Below are 19,569 nucleotides of genomic sequence, written 5' to 3'. Positions count from 1 at the left end.
GATAACGCAAAGTAGCTTTTTGTTAATAGAGCCAGTACTTGCCGTCCTGATAAAAGCATTCTCCTCCAGGCTGTTGTTTTCTCTAGACTTACTGCTGCTACTGTGTCTCAGGCAGGCTTCATGGTCTTAATACTAAAATGGGTTTTTGCTGAGGGAGTTATTCATAAAGGTGGTAGATTCAACGCTAGTTTTCCTCCCACGTGCACGTGTGCATCGTTTCTGGTATCTCTTAGAAATTCTTTCCTCCTGTTACCAGAGGTCTCATTTCCAGGTATATGGAGGATGCAATATTGTGTATTTGAGATGTAATTTGGCAGAACAATGAATGATTTTATTTGCAGGATACTGTTGGTCTGGATAGAAGATGAAAATATGTCATCTCTTGACAAACATTGACTGGATCACAGTCTTTTTTTTTTTTTTTTTGATATTGGGTTACAGAAATGGCTTTGAAGTCAATTGATTTATATCACTTCTGTCCCATTTTATGATCTGTTCATGCTGGTGCACTGCAGCATTTAGCCAGGCTACACCGACATTAAAAAAATCTGTGTTTGTGTGATACAGTGCCTTATTACATTATAATGGGCAAATTACTGCTGTTTTTATTCCTGTTAGGATCAGCAGTAATTTAAGCTCAGTTGTAGCTGCTTCATACTAATATTCAAGTGGTTATGTGCTCTGAAATATTATGGTGTTCCCCACCTGTCTTCCCTCATTTCTGTGCAGTCACTCTCCGCTGTCTTACCTGGGTGCCTGCTAGTGTTTTGGGTTCAGGTGGCCAGCTCTCATCTTGTTTCAGTGCTAGTCCACTCATAGCAAAAATCTTATGTTTAGTTCACATTTGAGCATGCATTTCTGGAGCATTTTTTTTCCAGCTCTGTGCTCTGCAGCCTCCTGGATGCTTTCAGCTGGGCCTAACTTAGCAAGAAGTGATTATTTGCCTCTACTCAGCAGTTGTAAAATGACATCTGAAGGGCTCCCCAAAAGGCAGGGACATACTGAAGAGTATCCCAGAAATATCCCAGAGAGTGCCAACAATATACACAGAGGGCTGGAGCAGAGGATGTATGAGAAGGAGCAGAAGGGCTGTTGAAATGAAGAAAAAGTGGTTGGGGGATCTTGCTGCTGTCTACAGTTAACTAATGGGAGGGGGCAGAGAAGTCAAAGCCAAGCTCTTTTCAAAGGTGCACAGTGAGAGTTCAAGAAGCAGCAGACACAGATTGGAACAAATGAAATTGTGATTATCTATAACTGGGGAAAAAAAAAACACACCATGTGTGTGATCAAACACTGACACAAATTGCCCAGAGTGGCTGTGGCATCTCCATCCTCAAAGATACTCAAAACTTGATTGGAAAAGGACCTGAGCAGGTCCTCTTGAGCAGCAGATTGGACTAGGTGTTCTTAGCAGTCCCTTCTAATGTCAGTTATTAACCTTATTAAATTAACTGTAGCTTTTATGAGCAACTTTGGAGGTCTGGATGGGAATCTTTGAGATTCGGTCTTCAGTGAAATAGGATTTGGGAGGATAGCTAAATGACTGAATTAAATTCCCCTCCAGAGTTTCATATGCAGTGGCACCAAAAGAGAGAAGAAACAGATGATGGCTTACAAGACAGCAGAGAACAGAAACCAGAACCGTAGCCCAGGTTCTGTTTTTAGAGGACTTGGACAGGAATTGGGCACCACATGCCACTGCTGGACCTGCAGTTTGTTTAGGACTCAGCTAAAAGATGAAGAATGCAGAGCCCTGGTAGACTCTTGTCCCCTTCCATGGGTGCGGTGAGCTGGATCCTGAACAAGGTGCTCATGGCTAGGCAGGCTTGCCTGATGTGCTTTGGTCTCTGTCCGCCTGCCTTCAGTCTCAGGGAACCCCCTGGCTGCTGGCAGCACAACAGGGAGGCTGCTGAATATCACCGCATTCACCTGCATTACAGCCTGCTGGCATCATGTGCTGTGGCATGTACCAGCTATTTATTACTTCTTCCCCAAGCTGCATGTTACTGTCTTGGGTGGATGTGAGCCAGATTCCAAATCCTGCCCTTCCTTCTTCCCTTCTGCTTGTTCAAAATCCAGCTGTACCCAGCACATATAGCAGGGCTGACCTACAGAGCCCGTAACAGCCAGCTGCACTCCCTAGCCCCTTTCTTTCCCGTTTCCCTCACTCATTTTTCATCTGAAGCAGTTGTTTCTGGTGCTCAGTATGGGAACCGTGCTCCTCCCGTCCCAGTGTGGAAACTTTCTGCCCTCTGCCATCAGTCATGCAAGGAGTTCATGTGCCAGCTGCACCAGATTAGGAAAAGAATGACTTGGACCATAAGTGTGTGCAGTGAGAGCCAGCTACTCCGTAATTCAGTTTTCAAGTCTCTAACACGTTTTGATCAAACAAGTAATTAATTCAGTTCAACGTTTCAAGTTTGTTATGAGCAGCAGTCTCAGTAAGGCTCTGTTCAGCAATAAAAATCCTAGGAAGTCCTTATTTTTCAGTATATTTATATATATAGTGCAGCATCTTCTGATTGGTAAAACATTTTGTTTTATTTTTGCTTTCTGGTCAGGTGTCCTCTGTGTCACAGCTGCCTGGGGAAGGGCAAACAAAAGCATTAGGCTGCCTTTGTGAATATTCACTTCCCTTCTCCATACAGCAAAGTTTCCCCAAATTACTGTCTGTGGATATCTTTGCCCCATGGCCCCTTTGCTGCATCTGGTCCCTGGATCAAGGAGTCACTGTGGAATCAGCCATACAGAGGAACCACGGTCCAGGCACTGTAGGAGCTGTAGAAGAGCTACAAAGTCCCAAACTTTGTGCTCTGAAGGTCAGGAAGAAAACAAGAGCTAAAAAAACCCACAACCCTATGACATGCAGAAGTGTCCAAAAGTGGAAGTAGAGTGCAGAGTTGTGATATTTTCTGCTATGAAAAGCTGAACAGTGAACAGCATCTGCATTTTCCTTGTCTTTTGGCTAAGATATGTGAAGGGACCCTTCAGTACACCACTGTTTTTGCAGGATTCGGCAAAGCTGTGTGAAGAAGTTTTGACCTTCTGGGAGTCTCTGGAAATTGAGGGAGGCATGAAAATATTTTTCTCTGGGACTCTTTTTCCAGGAAAATAAAAATGACACTAAGGGGACATTCCCTTTATTGTCAGGATAGACTTGGACTAAGAGTCTGGACACAAAACGATTTGCTGTGATGGAGTGTAAGCTTGATGTGTGAATTAAAGGTAGGGAGCAAAGAGCTATGCACAAGAGAGCAGCTCTCTTCCATCAGGCTTCGGGGAATAGCGGTCTGTGGAGTCAAGTGTCCCTGTGTGCCCCAAGCCAAGTGTTGGCTCACTGGGGGCCCAGGAATTGCAGGGGTGGAAAGAACAGGCTGCCAAGCCGGCCACGCTGATTGAGGCAATTTTTGCAACACACCAGGAGTTAAACCTCGTGAACTTCTGTCAGACAATAAACCTTTTGTAGTTGGTGTGGGTTTTATGCATTTGCACCATTAAAAAAAATAATGTATTGTTCTGAAAGCTTTTTAATTTCCCCCCTTTAAGTTCTGTTCCTGCATTATAAAAAGGCATCATCTTCTGGTTTTAAAATGTACTGTAAGCAGTAGGACTTGCATAACAAATGCTACGTTAAGATAATCAGCCTCTTCAGACCAGGAGGTCATGGCACTGAAACTGCCTGTTCATGAATGCAAAAGTTCCCCAGCTTCAGAAATCCTTGAAAGTACACAAATCACTCTAAACAAACCCAGGGAGAAATAATCTCCCCTTCCCCACTGCTCCCCTGCAGTGGGAAAGGCCTTTTGCTATCACTGATTTTCCCCCAGAGTGAAATCACATTCACCATTCAATACAAAATTAATAAAGGTATATAGAGCATGTTGAGCAAACACTGACATATCCCCAATGGTGAATTTACATCCCCCCATTCTGTTTAAAATTAATAAAGGAAGACAGAGCACACAAAAGCAACACCAGAGAGTATAAAAGCCCCACACGTAGAGCCCATCATAGCCTGCCACTTGGAAGGAGTTGCCATACCGCTGGAAGCCACTCCACATGTGAGGCAAAACATGCGTTGAAAATCCTGTTTCCTTTTCTCAGACGGGTTCGGGAGGGCTCCTGATAACGTGCCCTGTGGATTTGTCACTTGGGAGGGGGCATCTCGTGGGTTATTCATTGTGTTCGCAATGTTCCCGCGCCATTAAGTTCCCCTTCCCTTGTTCCTGCAGGTGATGCGCAGGATAAAACATACTGCTGTAATCTGAGGCTTGCTCGGCTGCATCCTGCCTTCCTCTTACCTTCTGCCCTTCGGTCTCCCAAAGGCGCACTCCGCTGTCATTTGCCTGTGTTTATGAGACTGTAAAATTTTCCTGTGATCTGAATAGCCAGCAAAAGGCTTCATCAGCCATGGTAATAGACCATAGACTGCCAGAACAAGAGAATGCAGACACTATTAATGTCCGCCACGCTGGTCCCCTCCAGCGAATTGCCCTATTTTCGTTCAGGAAATAGATGGGAATTTCTGAATGCAAAATGAGAATTTCTACCTGGGTGGTTACCCAGCCCTCAGCAGGTAGGTTCCTCCTTATGCACTGGGAGGCCACGCATGGAGACCGAATACCAGGAGGATGGGGCTGTAGTAGTCACCCAGCAGCAAACGAGGGATAATCCTTTATACTCAAAGCGATCAATAGCCTCTTCTTGACTGGCCACTGTTAGAGCTGTACCCTTGAGAGCTGTGCAGACCTCCTTGGCGAGTACCAGCCATTGATCTGGCTGCAGGCAGCATCCACAACTGATCGGGTGCAGTTGGGAGCTGTCAGTTTTCAAAATGGTTATGGCCACACATTTCTGAAGAGAGGGGAGAGTTGTCTTGTATTGCATGCTGGCTTCAGGTTAAGCTTTTCTTTATCGCTCTGATGTTCTGCAGACACCACCCGTTACCCCCAGGTTCGCAGCGCCAGCTTCTCCCACCAGTTAATGCTTATTTTATGAGCCTAGAAATGATGCTGCACAGAGTGGAGCTGTGCCAAGAAGAGTTGTTCCTGCTTGTCTTCATCCTTGTCTTTTTTTTTTTTTTTTTTTTTTTTTTTTCTGTGCTTGCTGTGGCTGAAGGGGGGGAGCGCTGTAGCTGTGGCAAGGAAAAGCAGCCCAAGCTGCTTTGTAGCATGATGGCTGGCTGGCTGGCATGCAGATTTACAACTGCCTGCAAGAATGTGTCAGTGAGAATGTGTATCTCAGGCTCTTCTCATACCAACTCTTCTCGTTGCTGCTAAGAGAAACAGTGCAGCAGTCTGCGCCGCTCTGGCAGAGGTCTGGAAATGGCACTGAGTGCCCCAGAAGTGGGAAAGTGGGATCCATTTTGGGAATTGGTCACATTCCCAAACATCCTGGAGATGTTTCAAATACGATCTACCCATAGCACGAGGCAGTGTCCCCAGATCTGTCAAGATGCATCCCATTGTCCCCTGTGGGGCAGACCCACAGCGTCCATGGTCTGGCAGCAGCTCAGTGGGCCCTGGGCATATTGCCAGGCTGCTAAGCCATGAATTTCAGAACTGTATTTCATAAGCAATGCCTTGGAGCTAACTTAAAGGTGAGCTGTTTGTTTGGGTGAGGTGCCTGTGCATTAGGTAGGATGAAGCTGTTGCAACAAAACATCTCCCTTCCAAGAAAATCCCTTCCTGTAGGCTAGTCTTTAGTCATCTTTGTAACCTTTGTCATCCTCCCCTCCCTGGGGAGTCTTCTGTGTGACCTTTGCTATTCTACCAAGGCGTGTCATAAATTATAATTCTTTTAAATGGCACTTAGGCTGTCGTAGCGGCTGCTAGCCTTGAAGATTTGCAGTCTACCCTGTAATTTTGAGAGAAAAAAAATGGCTAAGTGACAGAAGAAATATTGTACTTCACGATAAAACTACTTTTGTGTTTGGTTTTCTGCTCAAGTCATTCATATCGCTGTCACTAACCTCATTCAGGTCAAGGGCTTGAGGCAGAGAACGGGCGTAATATTTTTGGTCAGACCGATGCATCTGAATATTACAAACATCTGTAATTTTGAAATTGAAATGAGTGTTGTGTTAACTCCTCAGGCAAATAATATTAAGGCATAATAGATTACTGAAGTTTGCATTTCTTTTGGCAATTTGAAGCAAGGCTCTCTTGGCTCGTTATTCCAGACATTAATGAACCCGCTAACAAAAAGGGAGCTGCTCCTTATGGCTGCAGATTGGATCCCAGATCCTGCAAACTTCATAGGAAATTCTCTGGGCCAAGGAGTTGAACCAATAAAGGAAAAATTAATCAGGCACACATTAAATGTGAAGTGTGGAACAAAACATCTGCAGCACTCAGTGGATGTCTGGGCAACATACTTGCAGTGCTGCTTTGCCAGCTTACATCTGGAGTGGTTCATCAGAACAGAACAGATGCTAGTGTGAAATAGGTCATCATAGCAGCAGGGCATTAGAACAGAGACATTTCTTTCTTTCGTGCAGTAACAGCTATTCCTTTTTATTCACACCAATTACGAAAATGTTAGCCAAGTCTGAAATATGAATGCATGTATTGTGACAAGCCAATGCTCTTAAAAGGCGTCAAGGTAAAAACCAACCTAACAAGGAAGCTTCAGAGAAGCGTGCCTTTCACAGTATGGACTGACTATCCTTTAACAGGCATAGTTACTGGTCTTTGTTGAGCTTATGATTTGTTTTTCTTGCCTCATTTTTGTGTTTCAGTAGAGATGTTGCTGAATGCCTTCTTGGTGGCAAATGCCCAGAAGCAGAGATGCTAATTCACAGGAGTTTCATCAGTCATTTCAAAGGAGAGGTCACACAGATAAGAAAAATGAACAGTACGCAGTATGTGAAGCAGTGACATTCAATGAGTCCTTGTCACTAGCAGCCATTAGCATGCAAGCCTGCTGTTATGTTTCAGTGCTTTATGTGCTTTTCTTGACCAGGCAGGGAGCCTTCGGAGCACTGTAGCAGTTAATACCATACAAGTTATTGTTTCTTTCTTGAATGCCTTATATTTTTAGTACCATTTAGATGCTTCTCAGTCCCCTTGTGCATCTAAAATTTTAAAGAGAATCAAAGAATGCATAATTTATATCTGTCCCAGAGGTAATGGAGTGACTCAATGATATCTGTGAAGGGGATGATTTTAAATTTCATGTCTTATGCAAGAGGTGGTTTTTGTATGAAAACTGCAAAAATTGGCCTCGGGGATACCCAGATAATTATCCTTCTAACAACGGGCGTGGATTCCAGGGGGATTATAGCTGAAAGCTGTTGTGTATTGGATTTACCCTTGTGTATCATAGCTGTCATAATCGAAAACATAGCAACTGATAGATCTTGGGGAACATAACTTGTATTTTGACTTTGAGTAGCACATGCAGGAGGTGTGAAACGACTGGTTTGCCTTGACTCTGTTGAAGAACTCATGCAAGACGTAAGGTATTTGTTTACTGCTGAAATCATTTCCTTCGCTTAAAAGAAAAACAATTGTTTACTGATGTTGGGCAGAACCCATCAGTACATGCTTTATCACACAGCACAGTTCCACTAGACTATTTCTGGTTTCATTTACCAAAAGTCTAGAAGTGCCATGGCTAGAAATAAATGTCTGCTTCTTTGATATGCTATATGTTTGAAAATGCACTTTAAGGTCTGCATTACAGACAGTTCAAAGGGAATATAAATTGGTGCAGTATTCTCTCTTTTTTCTTTTATTTCCAATCTAGTCCCATATATTCATTGCATTTTTATCAGGACTGTTTTCAATAACATGTCTTTAAAAAGAACTTAGCATTTTATATTTTATTTAACTTGGGCTTTGTTATATTTAAATAATTGTTATGATCTTGCTGCTTCCGTAGTTTAAAGTGTTTAACATCCTCTAAACCAATTCTACACTGGCTTTTAGCATTGCGTATCCAAGGAGACAGCTGATCTTATTTTCTTTTCCTTTAGAAACTCTCTAGGTTTAACTATTCTTTCTACTTCTTGCAGGATTGGCCATGAGAATTTGTAACATTTCTTTGGAAATACAGTGATGGGGCCGCTGAGAAGTCACCTGTTTTTGTACAGGTCTGTAACCCCTATTGCATTCTGACTATTTCACCATGTGGATTCCTGTGCTGATTTGTTATCTTTTTTTTCATCTCGAATGCATGCAAGTGAAATGAAAATCTAATTTTAATCTGGAGCAAGTGTTACAAAGAATGATTTTAGTTTCTTGAGAAATGTTTAGGATATAACTCTATTCTGTTACCGTTGTATAAATGTAGAGTAACCCATTCATCTTTCCTTTGAAGTGAATTATTACAGCTTATAGAGTTGAACTGCAGAAAGGAATTGGGCCTGTAAGTCATTTTCACCTCACCACTATGTCTTTCTATGTGTGTTGAAGCTGCAGTACCCTAAAAGGCCCTGCAATCGATGGCTCCCACCCAGGTTGCTAATATGTGAGTAGTTGTCCCACAGCTATTGCTGTGGATATTTCTGGAGGCACAGTCAGCAAAGGGTTAGCAGAATTGCTGGAGCTTTCAGATCAGGAGGAGAGGGTCAGGGAAAGTTTAAGAAAATATATATTAAAAAAAAAAAAAAAGTTGATATTTAAGAAGCTGTAAAAAGAGCATAGTAATAATAGCTTGACTCCTGTAGTGTCAACATGAGAAGGGATGCTGAAGAGGCTCCAGCTAATGTCCTTGTCAGCCAGAATGATAGTGTTATAAGCATAGTGGGCCACGATCACAATGATTTAGAGGGTAGAAAGCACTCCCCTGCATTTCAATATGTTTTTCTATGCAGGTATGTAAGAGAAAAATTTGATTTCTTACTGCTTTCAAAGGTAGTACGGAACAGCATTTTTATAGAAATTTGGTCAGAGAAACCAATGGGAAAAAAACTTCCATCTAGGTAGAAAAGTTGCTATCAGAGCACTCTAATGGCTTATGAGAGTTGTACCTGGCTCTAAATAATCTTCAAAAATGGTCTTGCTTGAGTATGCTCTATTTCGTTCACTTCGTTTACCTAACAGCATTGTGGGTATAATTGCTTTTCTTGTTGCCTCTGCTCAGTCACTTAGCGTTCCATTAGTGTGTATGAATTCTGTAGGGGAAGTGGCTTGTAAATCTTAAACAAAAACAAACTCAGGTGGATTTAGGGTAAGACAGGTATCCAAAATTACTCTTAATTTATTATCAGAAATTATTATCAGTTGGTAATACACTTTAATGCAACGCCAGCTCCAAAATGCTTTACAAACTATTTGAACCTAGATGTAAACCTCACACATGGCTACAGCTTCTGTAATGAGCAAAAGCCCTAGATCAGGCTAGTTGAGACGCTGCAGATACAGATCAGATCGTGATGCCTCAGGCCTCTGTTGAGTGAAAGCTCTGTGCTCAAAAATAAGTAGCTTTTCAGAGTAATTGCACAGCCGTTGAATGATCTGTGTCCTTCTAAAGCTTTATGAATGCACTGTTTCTTTCTTTAATGATGTTGTCCCTTAGGGCAAAATTTGTGTTTTTCTTTGGGGACGGAGGGAGAAAAAAGTACAAGCACTGAAAGGCACTTAGGATAAAGGGAGAAAACTTGTTGCTCATGTTGGCATTTGGGTTGTAAATCCTTTACTAGCAGCAACAGCTTTATAAAATCTTCCTTTCCAGGCTTGTCTATAAGTGCTGTTTGAATCACGGCTCACCAAAAACTTCCAAGAGCTCCTGCTAAGTTTGCCAAAGTAAAGTGTGTTTGGACCTGATGAATTTGATACAAATGCAGTCAACAGCTGCTCTGCAAAGATGGTTTAGGCAAGTTTGTCTAAAACACATTTTAGAAGTTTCCTTATTCACAAGTCTGATTCCTGAAAAATGATGGCTTTGAGATATACATACAAATTGCCATTGTGTCATTTAGAAAGAGGAAAAATAAGTTATTAATTTGATATATGTACATATTAGATTATATATGTACTACATGGCATGAAACATGGTATACTACCATGCTATACCTTTATTATAATTCAGAAGCAAAGGAAAAACCAATTAAATTGAAAGGCAAGACATTGCTACTGAAAAGGAGATACAATGTGTAATTTCTCCCTGGAAACTATTGCCCTGAGATATTATCAAAAGCTGTTGCATTTAACCTGTGCAACAAATAGATATTTACATCAGTAAGATTTCCATTGCAAATACATTTTTCATATTGCACCGTCAGAGAGCAATTACATGGCAGTTGCCTGGCTGAAGGGTGAGCTCACCTGTCCTCCCCCTGGGGTCTGAGTGAAGCTGCTTCTGCAGCTGTGTAGCTATCTATTGTACCACTTCTCTGTAGCATCTGGTCTTGCCATTGAAGGAAAACAGGATACCGGTCTAGCCAAATAATTTCTTTAATCCTGGTCAGCTTTTTCCACTTACCCCGTGTCATCCGCTGCAAACTTTATGTATTTTTTTTCCTCATAAGTATCTTATCTTCTTGTACAGTTCTTGTTTTCTTAAACTTTCTTTTATTTCCTGCCTATGATCCCTCATACATTCTCCAGAGAAGCCTCCTTTTCCCCTACATCGTTGTTACTTATCCTTGCTTTGTTGGAATTTCATTCATTTATTGCTGGAGTTTCTTAGATTTACTTGCTGGGGTCCCTAAATGATACATTTCTCCCAAAGCCTCTCAGGGTCTCCTCAAATCTTTGCCCTTGACACCCCAGTGATGTAAAACGTGTCTTGGTTTTAGGGGAAAGAGAGAAAAACAAAGATAATGAAAACAGTTCAGAGCACGGAAAGGAAATGGGCTGCCATGTGGGATGGAAAATCCCCATCTCCTGGGCTGTGCTCCTTGGCTCTGTCCTCGTGTCACAGTCCCCTGTAGCTGTGGTCAGCTGGGGCTGACTCTCGATGGGGTATGGGTGCACCGAGTGCCACACCATTGTTTTGCTGCTTCTTCAGGTTATTTTCACAACTATGAGAATAGCGAGCTGGCAAATGTCATGGTGGGGGCGGGGAGAAAGGAGGGAAAGAGCCGAGGGAGAGCACTTTTCCATGCGAGCATGTAAGCATGGCAACCATACCTTTGATCTCCCTACCAGCGCTGCACGTGCACCTGAAGAGCCCTGCTGCCACTGTATGAGATATTCATGCCTGCCTTAAAGCCGTGCTGCCAGGGAGGCCAAGCCTTCGATGCCACCAGGCTTTGCTCAAGGGTCATCTCTTCCACCCGAGGCTGCAAGAGCAATGGTGTGGAGGTCTGCAGGGAGGGAGCAGGAGAGGCTGATGCACAAGGCAGAACCACGGAGGGAAGCAGGCATGTGTTATCTCTGTACAACTTATGTGAGAATTGCCTGGCTATGAAAAGGGAGAAAGAAAAGGGGATGTTGCTACCTGTAAATATGCCATATGTGCATTTGATGCATGCATTTGAATTATTGAACAGGTGGAAGCCAAGTAGCCTGTTAGCTGGAGAAAATCTATAAGCTAGATGCTCAGAGAAAATGTGGCAGAATAAAATGAAGAGGATGGGGAAAGTAAATCTCTCAAAGCTGTCATGAAGGGACAGCTGAATTTTATTAGAACAGAAATTAAAACAAGACTGTGAGTTTATAAAGATTAATGTGTTCAAATCTTGGGGTGTATGTACAAGCTGATTTAAATGCAATTATATACTTTGCTTTTTGAATGATGATTCAGAGAGTCTGTGACTATCCAACTTTGTTCTTTTTTGTTGCCTATAGCAAGATAAGGAGCAAGTGACAGTTAGAAAAAAATAAAATGACAATTTGTTCACCTGAGTAAGAGCTGTGGCCAGAGCAGGCTTTCTGCATTTCATATGGATGCCTGGAAAACAAACTAACCAACCTAGAGAACAAATAGATCTTCCACTTTTTTTTTTTTTTTTTTTTTTAATATGTATTTCAAGTTGCTTCCAATGAGTTTTTAGGAATGGTGGCAAGTGCTTCCTCTGTTAGAGGAACAGCCCAGAAGCATCCTGAAATACCTCCCTGTTGTTTAATCACAGCTACATCCCAGAAGGACAGTAAATGGTGGAGAGATTCCTACAAAGTACCCTAAAGAGTAAGTCTCATTACATGTCACACCCCCATGCCCATCATCTTGTTTCCAAGTGGCAATTTGGTAATGATCGTTGCTGATCTTAACTCCTGTAGCATGATGTAAAAAGAAGGGTGATCTTTTATGCTAGCAGTCAAGGATGTCCTATGGACATTGAAAATCATTTGGCTCATTTGCCTGGCTTGCCAGCAAGATGTCTAGATAACCTGAGAGATGTTTGCCTAACCTACATGTATTCTTTAAAAATATGAAAATCTTCCCATCAAGAAAATTTCAGTGCCACCCTATGAAATCTCCGCCAGAACTACACTACACTTAGAGGGCATTCCTAAAATCCAAATTATGATTTCTTTACTCCACTGTAACCCATTTGGTGTTCTATTTCTTGTGAAGAGAGGGAAAAGTTGAACACTTTCTTTATAGTAAGTAGTCTGCTGAGTACTGAGAGAATGCCTGTATATTGGAGTTAATTTTTCTGTTTGTTTTTCAGAATAAGCAATTGCAGAACCTATAGGTCCCAATTCAAAAACTTTTTAAGAATTTATTTCTTCCTCCTGTGTGTGTCTGCAACCCTCTGGGTACTGCAACTTCTTGACTCAGGCACCAATGTTAAGATGAATATTGTCAGTATGACTGCTAAATGGATACAGATTATGTAAAATAAGCTCAACATTTAGAAGCTTGATAACTAATGATGGAGATGTACCCTAAGCTAAAATGACTCCAATCCGTATTTTACCTCAGCTTTGTCTAGGTGGAATCCCTGCCAATGTCTTCTCTCTTTTCTCAGTATGATGCTAGGTAATGAATGACGTTGTTTGAGAGACAATAAGCGTGGAACTGATAGCTCTCAGCATATGGATAACTACACAACTTGCACCTTTTCATTGCCCACATTTTGGCTGCACAGAGATATTTGAACAATAGATGAGGCAAAATGGTGGCCATAGCACATTTCAGAAACAGTAATTGTCCATTCAGGTCCCTTTAAAAGACAGAAGGCAAAGAAATGCTAAGTTTTCTATCACTAGTGTCCTCAGAAGAATCAATCACACGTCATGAATAATAATAATAGAAGAGGGAGGACAGCTGCTCAGCCAAACATCATCAGTATTGACACCTTCCAGGAGGAGTAATCACTAATCCCCTTGACCAAAGCAGGTGTCACAGCAAGATAAAAGTCATAAGCTCCAACTCCAGTGAGAGTCTGTTACCTTAGACGGAAAGATATGAATTGGTTTCACTTCTGAAAGGAAGTTAAAACATCTTCTCCAGTTGAGAGAAGAAAAAATCCACTGTCACTGCTACAGTCCAAGTCTCCAGAAACAGCAGTGTGACCTGCAGAGCTTGTTATATATATATACATGCAATTTTATATATATATAAAAGTGTTAAGGTGGCCAAATGAACAGTTAAAATTGTTAAGGTGGCCGGCTGAAATGAACAGTTACATTTTTTTTTTTTAATTTTTATTATATTTTTTTCCCACCACAGCCCAACCCAATGCTAGCATTTTTATGTCCTTTCCCTCTTGCTTTTTAGCTAAAATATGTGGAAAGGCTACCTGTTCAAACAGTAAACATTACAAGTATTTTTTTTGGATTTGTGCACATGAGGGAGAATGTTGGTGAGCTTGATCTTGCAATTAATATATTTGCAATACTATTGTCATTAGAAGCTGCCTGTGATGATTATTCATCTCCTTCTTTCCAGCCTCATAAAAACTCTGACATCAGGTTAATTCAGGAAAAATTTCTGTTTATCTTCAGAACTCAAAATCCAGCAAAGTTCAATCAATATCATAAATAACAGTAAGGCAAAGCCTTGAATTTGATAAGAAAGTTTCAGCTTTCTTTTTAGGCTAATGCATATCATACACAACACTTTGGGTCTGAAAGTCCTAAGATATAATGCTCCAGATGGACTCAGATTTCTAGAGTCAACCATTGCATCAGAGAAGAGGGAATGCGGAGAAATGGATTATTAGATGCCACAAGTGAAAAACAAGAAGCAAAACTTAAAGCAATCCACACCAGCATTAATATGAGTTGGTTGACTCTATAGAAGAAATGATCCAATAATGGCTGTAGGCAACCGCTCAGGAAATAATGTGTTCCTACTTAATGTCATCGATCCCACATTTCAGAAACAAAAAGACCACTGAATATTGTGTTCAAGAGGCTTTATAAGAATCAGAGGAAAGCAATACCAGGCAGTTTGCTCAAACAGCAAAAATGAAAGTAAAAAGATGAAAGAAAATCTTGGGTCAAAGCACTCTTTAACTTTGAGCTTTCAGAACATTATTAAAAATTAACCAAGAAAAGGGTAAAGCATTCTAGTTCCGCATATATCTTAAAACTTAAAAAAAAAATAATAATAAAAAAAAAATCTCCAGCTAACTAGACACAGTTTTTCCTCAAACTGTAGAAAATTAGCAAATAGCTTGAGGATCCTACAACTACATCAGCTGTACTGATGCTCTTCCCAGCAGAGCTATGGATTCTTTTGAGCTATGGCTATGGGCTGTTTCTCAGGGCCTCCACTGATGGCCAGCATTGTACCTCCACTCTGGACAAGTCATTCCAAGGTCTAATTTTTCTTACCATTAGGAAACTGTTTTTCTTATTTCTTATTTCTTATTTTTCTTATATTTTCTTTTTATATGTTCTTATTTCTTTTCTTATTTCTTAAACAAGAAATGTTTATTCCCATTATTATCTTTTCTTTGTAGCCACCTTGACTATTTTCAGTCTTTTGTTATGTTTCCTACAGGTCTTGTCTTCTTTATATTAAACAGCATTTTGCTCCTTCAATTTTTGTCATGTTTTGTGGAGTAACTCAGTGTCAATTGGTCATGTCCTACTTAAAATGTGGCTTCCAACCCGGGACCTAAGGTTGTGATTGAAGTCTTTTTAAAGTGAAGTAATAAAGCAGAATTCCCCCATGTGTCTTGTAGATAACACTCTTCTCTGTATTTCTAATCTGACATTCATAAATACATGACAGTGACTCTGGTTAAGCCTGAGATCCACTGGATAACCTCAGATCCTTCTTAGCAAGACTAAACCTGTTTGGTTATTTCCCATTTGGTGTTTGCTGAGTTGGCTGTTTCCTCCCCTCTCAGAGATAGTTGTCAACCGTTCTAGATTTCCTCAGCCAGTTATATACATATTCTCATGTGAAATTCTTAAGGCCCAGGCAATCTGAAAAGTTTTAATGTATTTCGGTGCTCTCTAATCTTCTTTTCCCTACTATAACCTGAATTTCTACTCTTTTGTCTCCAGTGTTAACTGTGCTGTCTTTCTGATCACAGCTGATTTTTCAAATAGCGCTTCCTCCCATTGATAAGCAAACCAACTCTTTCTTCTTGCTATTGCTAATAGTGGTATTCTTACTATAGCACTTAATATTTTTCTTATGAAGGTTTTCCACTTTTACCTCTCCCTACCAAAAGTACACTGCAATGTTACACAGACTAGAGAAAGGACTTTGAAAGACAGCATACAATTTTCATAGTATGGGATTCCACAGAAGCACTAGATTTACAAGAGCAATTGAAGACAGTTATGGCAGTACTTGTCAGATAACACAGATGTCACTATTCTTACATTCTCAGTGGAAAATTGAGTTGATCTAATTAATAACTAGGAACTAGCACCAACGAGAATAAAGAAAAAAAAATTCAGAGGGACCAGAGATCTTGAAAGGAAAGGTTATATGCTAAATCCAGGAGAGGGCTGAATCTGAAACATGGCAACTTGTTCATAAAATTGACAAGTCATGTGGTTTTCTCAAAGGAAACTTAATTTCTTCAAAATGTACTTCTTTTAATGTTTCAAGGCCACCAATTCACTTATGTAGTTAATCACATTTTTCTCAGTTTCTTTCACTCCACTGAAAACATCCAAAGTGCCCTTATATTTCATTCTTCCCACTTCATGCAGCCTTTAGGGCTGCTAAAGAAAAAAGGGGAGAAGACAAAGAAGATGATTATAGAGAACCAGGTTAAAGACAAAGCATCTTGAGCCTTGAAGTCTGGAATCACTGTCAAATATATATAAGTATATATATTTCCTGTTTAGCACTCTCAGAAATCCTGGCCAAAGTTCCACAGACCAGTTGCTGTCAGGTTCTCCTGTCAGTCACATCTGAGTGAAATCAATCACATGCACTATCTGAGCCCAATGAACTCTACATTCACAGTTGTCTGAGCATTCTGAACCTCTGAGCTTTCTATAACGCCACTAGGAGCATATCCCTTCACTGCTAGAGACCTTTGCCTCCAGATTTTCTAATGGTCAGTCTTCTAATCCTTCCTTCCTCTGTTAATGCATCTTTGATTTTGCCACCTCTGTTTTTCATTGTAGTTTCTTTCTGTAGGTTCAAATGCATTTATATTTCAGTTGGAAAGTGCCTTTTGAGAGCCATACAGCCAACAGAAAGCTTGCAGTGCCATCAGGCAGGCCTTTGGAAAAAGTCAGTGTTTGATTGCCCAATGCAACATGCTATTTTAAGGTCCTTAAGTTATAACAGAAAAACTTAGTCTATGCGAGTGTGTTTTTTGGCAGTATTTTGTTTGCTTCTATGAAGATATTTCACTGTATGTGCTGACCATTCACTGGACTGCTGACAGTCTAACTACTGAATGAGTAGTAATGATCTTCAGACTATGGAGTCTAAACAAAAACAAATTTTTGATCTGCAATCTCAGGCCTTCCATGCATATGCTCAGACTACAAAGTTTTTGCCTGGCACTCCCAGGAGGGAGCTGTAACTCAGCAGTCTATGGCCTGGGTCCAGAGTCCATTCCTTTCTCCTCTAGTCCTCCTTCTGTATTTCTTTCTGCAAAATTTCCCTCAAAGTTTGAAATGATTGGCTTATACTCAGTTCACTAGGACTCAAGCTGTCAATGAGAGTCCATAGACCTTCAGATAAGGGTTACGTCTACATGGCTCTCTACTCGTAGATAGGAGTTATCTTGGCCCAATTTCCAAGCCAACTAGAAGCTGTGTACCACAGCTAGCATGATGTTGAATACAAACCAATAGATTGCCATGATTGGCAGTGTTTATTAGCTCTGACTCAGTGCAGTTAACTTGGCCTCAGCACCGATAGAAAATATATGTGGCTTCCAGTTGTCTCCAACCTTAAGCAAAAAAATCCTGCATTTGCTCAGGAAAAGCACAGTCATGCACAACAGACCCCTAGAAACAAACAGCTCTGTAAGCAGTGGAGAAGACTCTTTTAATGGATTAATGCCCCATGTCCCTTAAAACTCTCACCTCACTTTCCTAGCTCCTTCTTATATCCCATGTGTTTTCACATGTTGAAAGTGGGTTCAAATTTTTAAACATCCCCTGCTACTGCCCCAGCTCTGCCACCAGAGGTTTAATAGATAGACAGAAACAGATTCAGTTGAAAATAACTACTAAGAATGAAAATCATACCTGCTTTTTGCTCTTAGACTGCATTTTGATACTCCTTTGAGTATCAAAATTTTGACACTCCTTCGAATATCAAAATCCTATACATATCTGATCTCAGAGCATATTGCCTTCAAGCTCTCATTTTCACACTCACCACCAGAGATTACCCTTCCTTCAGCTGTGCTTAGTAGTCTAACAGATTCCTTCTAAATTGGATCCAAGTCTTTTTCTTTTTTTTCAATTTAATTTTATTTATTTATTAAATTACCCCATTTTGGAGCATGGCCAGGCACATGCTTGAACAGAGGCAGCTGAGGGGAAGTGGTAGAAGGGGGAATATGTCAGAAACAAGTCCCTGGTCTGCCCAGCAACATCAAAGGCCTTGTATCCCTCAATGCAGTGCTGTTAGCGAGGCAAATTCCTGCTCCCTACTCCCCTTATTTCTACATGTTTTATCTCATTTTCTAGCTTATAGACCCTGTCCCAAGAGAGAAACTGTACTGTCAGCACAAAGCCGAACAAAAAGAAAGTAAATGTGTAAACTGTGAGAAATAATTTTACTTAAAAATCAAGACTTTTGCATGTTCCTAATGTCACTCTCTATTTGTGGCAGTATGGTTTTCATGGTTGTGTGATCTCCCAAGCACTTTGGTGTTCAGATTCCTTAGTCAGTAAGGGAAATGGCCAAATACTGCCCTTCAGCATTTTCAAGTGTGGGGAAAGGAGCAAAACCATTTGATCCCAGTAAGGTCTAAATGTGCTTTGATCTGTAGCTCAGTCAATGACTTAAGTATCAATAGCACAAGAAAATCTTCAAGGGCATTTAGATATGTCTGTAGGAAATGACCAATACAACAAAGAGCACAAGTCCCCTTACCTTCATGTTTATTTTGTTTTTCTTGGTGGAGGGAGGTGACAAATGTGTCTACAGCTTTTTGTACCTGGGTTTGTTATTAGCTTCCTAATCAAGGAAATCTGAGTAATTTGGCTATACTGCCATGCTCTAGATCTTCCCCGCTACCCCTTCCAACTGAGACACAGTATAGATAGAGCAATGTTTGGAATGACTGATCTTCAAAGCATGGTTTTGTGAGGAAGCAAAGAGCAGTCACTGCTTTAAGAGAATCTGTCACCTTGTCCTCTAGAAGAAAGGCAACAACAATCTTTTCCAATAATGGGCCTGTTATCTCTCTCCTGGAATTTATCAGGCAAGAAACATATTGATCCAATTTGCAGGTTGCAGCCTGTAGTTCTCTAAACATGTCGAAAACCTTAGCACATGATGCCCAGAACTTCTGCATTTAGTTTGCAGGCATGTGCCTCCCCCTCCCATCTCCCTTGTGGGCTGCTGTTCTCTTTATGATCCAAGCAACCTGAAGTGGATGAAAAATTCCTCTGTTTCAAGTAATTCATTTTAACTCTCTTCGTTGGGAAATTCTTTTATGATGTTTTTCCTCCTTCATGTCTCACCAGCTGTGAATTCTGAGCAAAAATACACTGCGTGGAAGTATGTATATCCTAGCAAAATTGGATTAATTGGAGTAAAAAAATATCTTGAACCTCTTTAATATGTATTATTTATTGATTGTTGTCATTTTTTAAAATTCCTTTTGGAGCCAGTATTTTTGTTTGCATACAAGTGGCCCTTCCCTTTTAATCCCTGGGTCTGCTTTTTAAGATGTCTATGGTTTTAAACTGACACTTTATCCTTCTCAGAAGGCCCTATTGTAATGATTCACTATGCTTTACTGTCATAGTGAAACAAAAATGAATGTGAAATCATTTGTTTTTGATCGATTGAGTGTAAGAAAGATAAATCTTCCTTGTTTGTTAGAAACCATTTAAAGAGGCTACTATGGCAACCAAAATTAATGACAAACAAGGAGGCTGTTAATTAATCGTTCAGGCTGACTAGAATAAGAAAATCCTGAGTCTTTGCTGAATCTATTTACTAGCATCCCAATAGCTCTTGGTTATTTGTTTGAAGAGTCAGTGCATCTTTTTACCGCACTGAAATAAAAGATGTTTATGATAATAGAATTGAAAGGGCGCACTTCCTCTATTAGCC

General features: G+C 40.7%; 1 protein-coding gene across 8 annotated transcripts in view; it reads left to right on the top strand.

The window, feature by feature from the left end:
* Positions 1–19,569, top strand: part of ENOX1 (ecto-NOX disulfide-thiol exchanger 1) — a 365,235-nt gene that overhangs the window by 102,925 nt on the left and 242,741 nt on the right. For all 8 annotated transcript variants that reach the window (XM_038173160.2, XM_027472220.3, XM_027472192.3 and 5 more), the window contains one exon: positions 8,018–8,095. The gene's annotated coding sequence lies outside the window, so the exon portion shown is untranslated. The remainder of the gene's footprint in view (positions 1–8,017; positions 8,096–19,569) is intronic.

This window comes from Anas platyrhynchos, chromosome 1 (genome assembly GCF_047663525.1).
Source record: "Anas platyrhynchos isolate ZD024472 breed Pekin duck chromosome 1, IASCAAS_PekinDuck_T2T, whole genome shotgun sequence".
Lineage (NCBI taxonomy): Eukaryota > Metazoa > Chordata > Aves > Anseriformes > Anatidae > Anas > Anas platyrhynchos.
The sequence above is the reverse complement of the archived record's forward strand: the minus strand, read 5'-3'. Positions and strand labels throughout refer to the sequence as shown.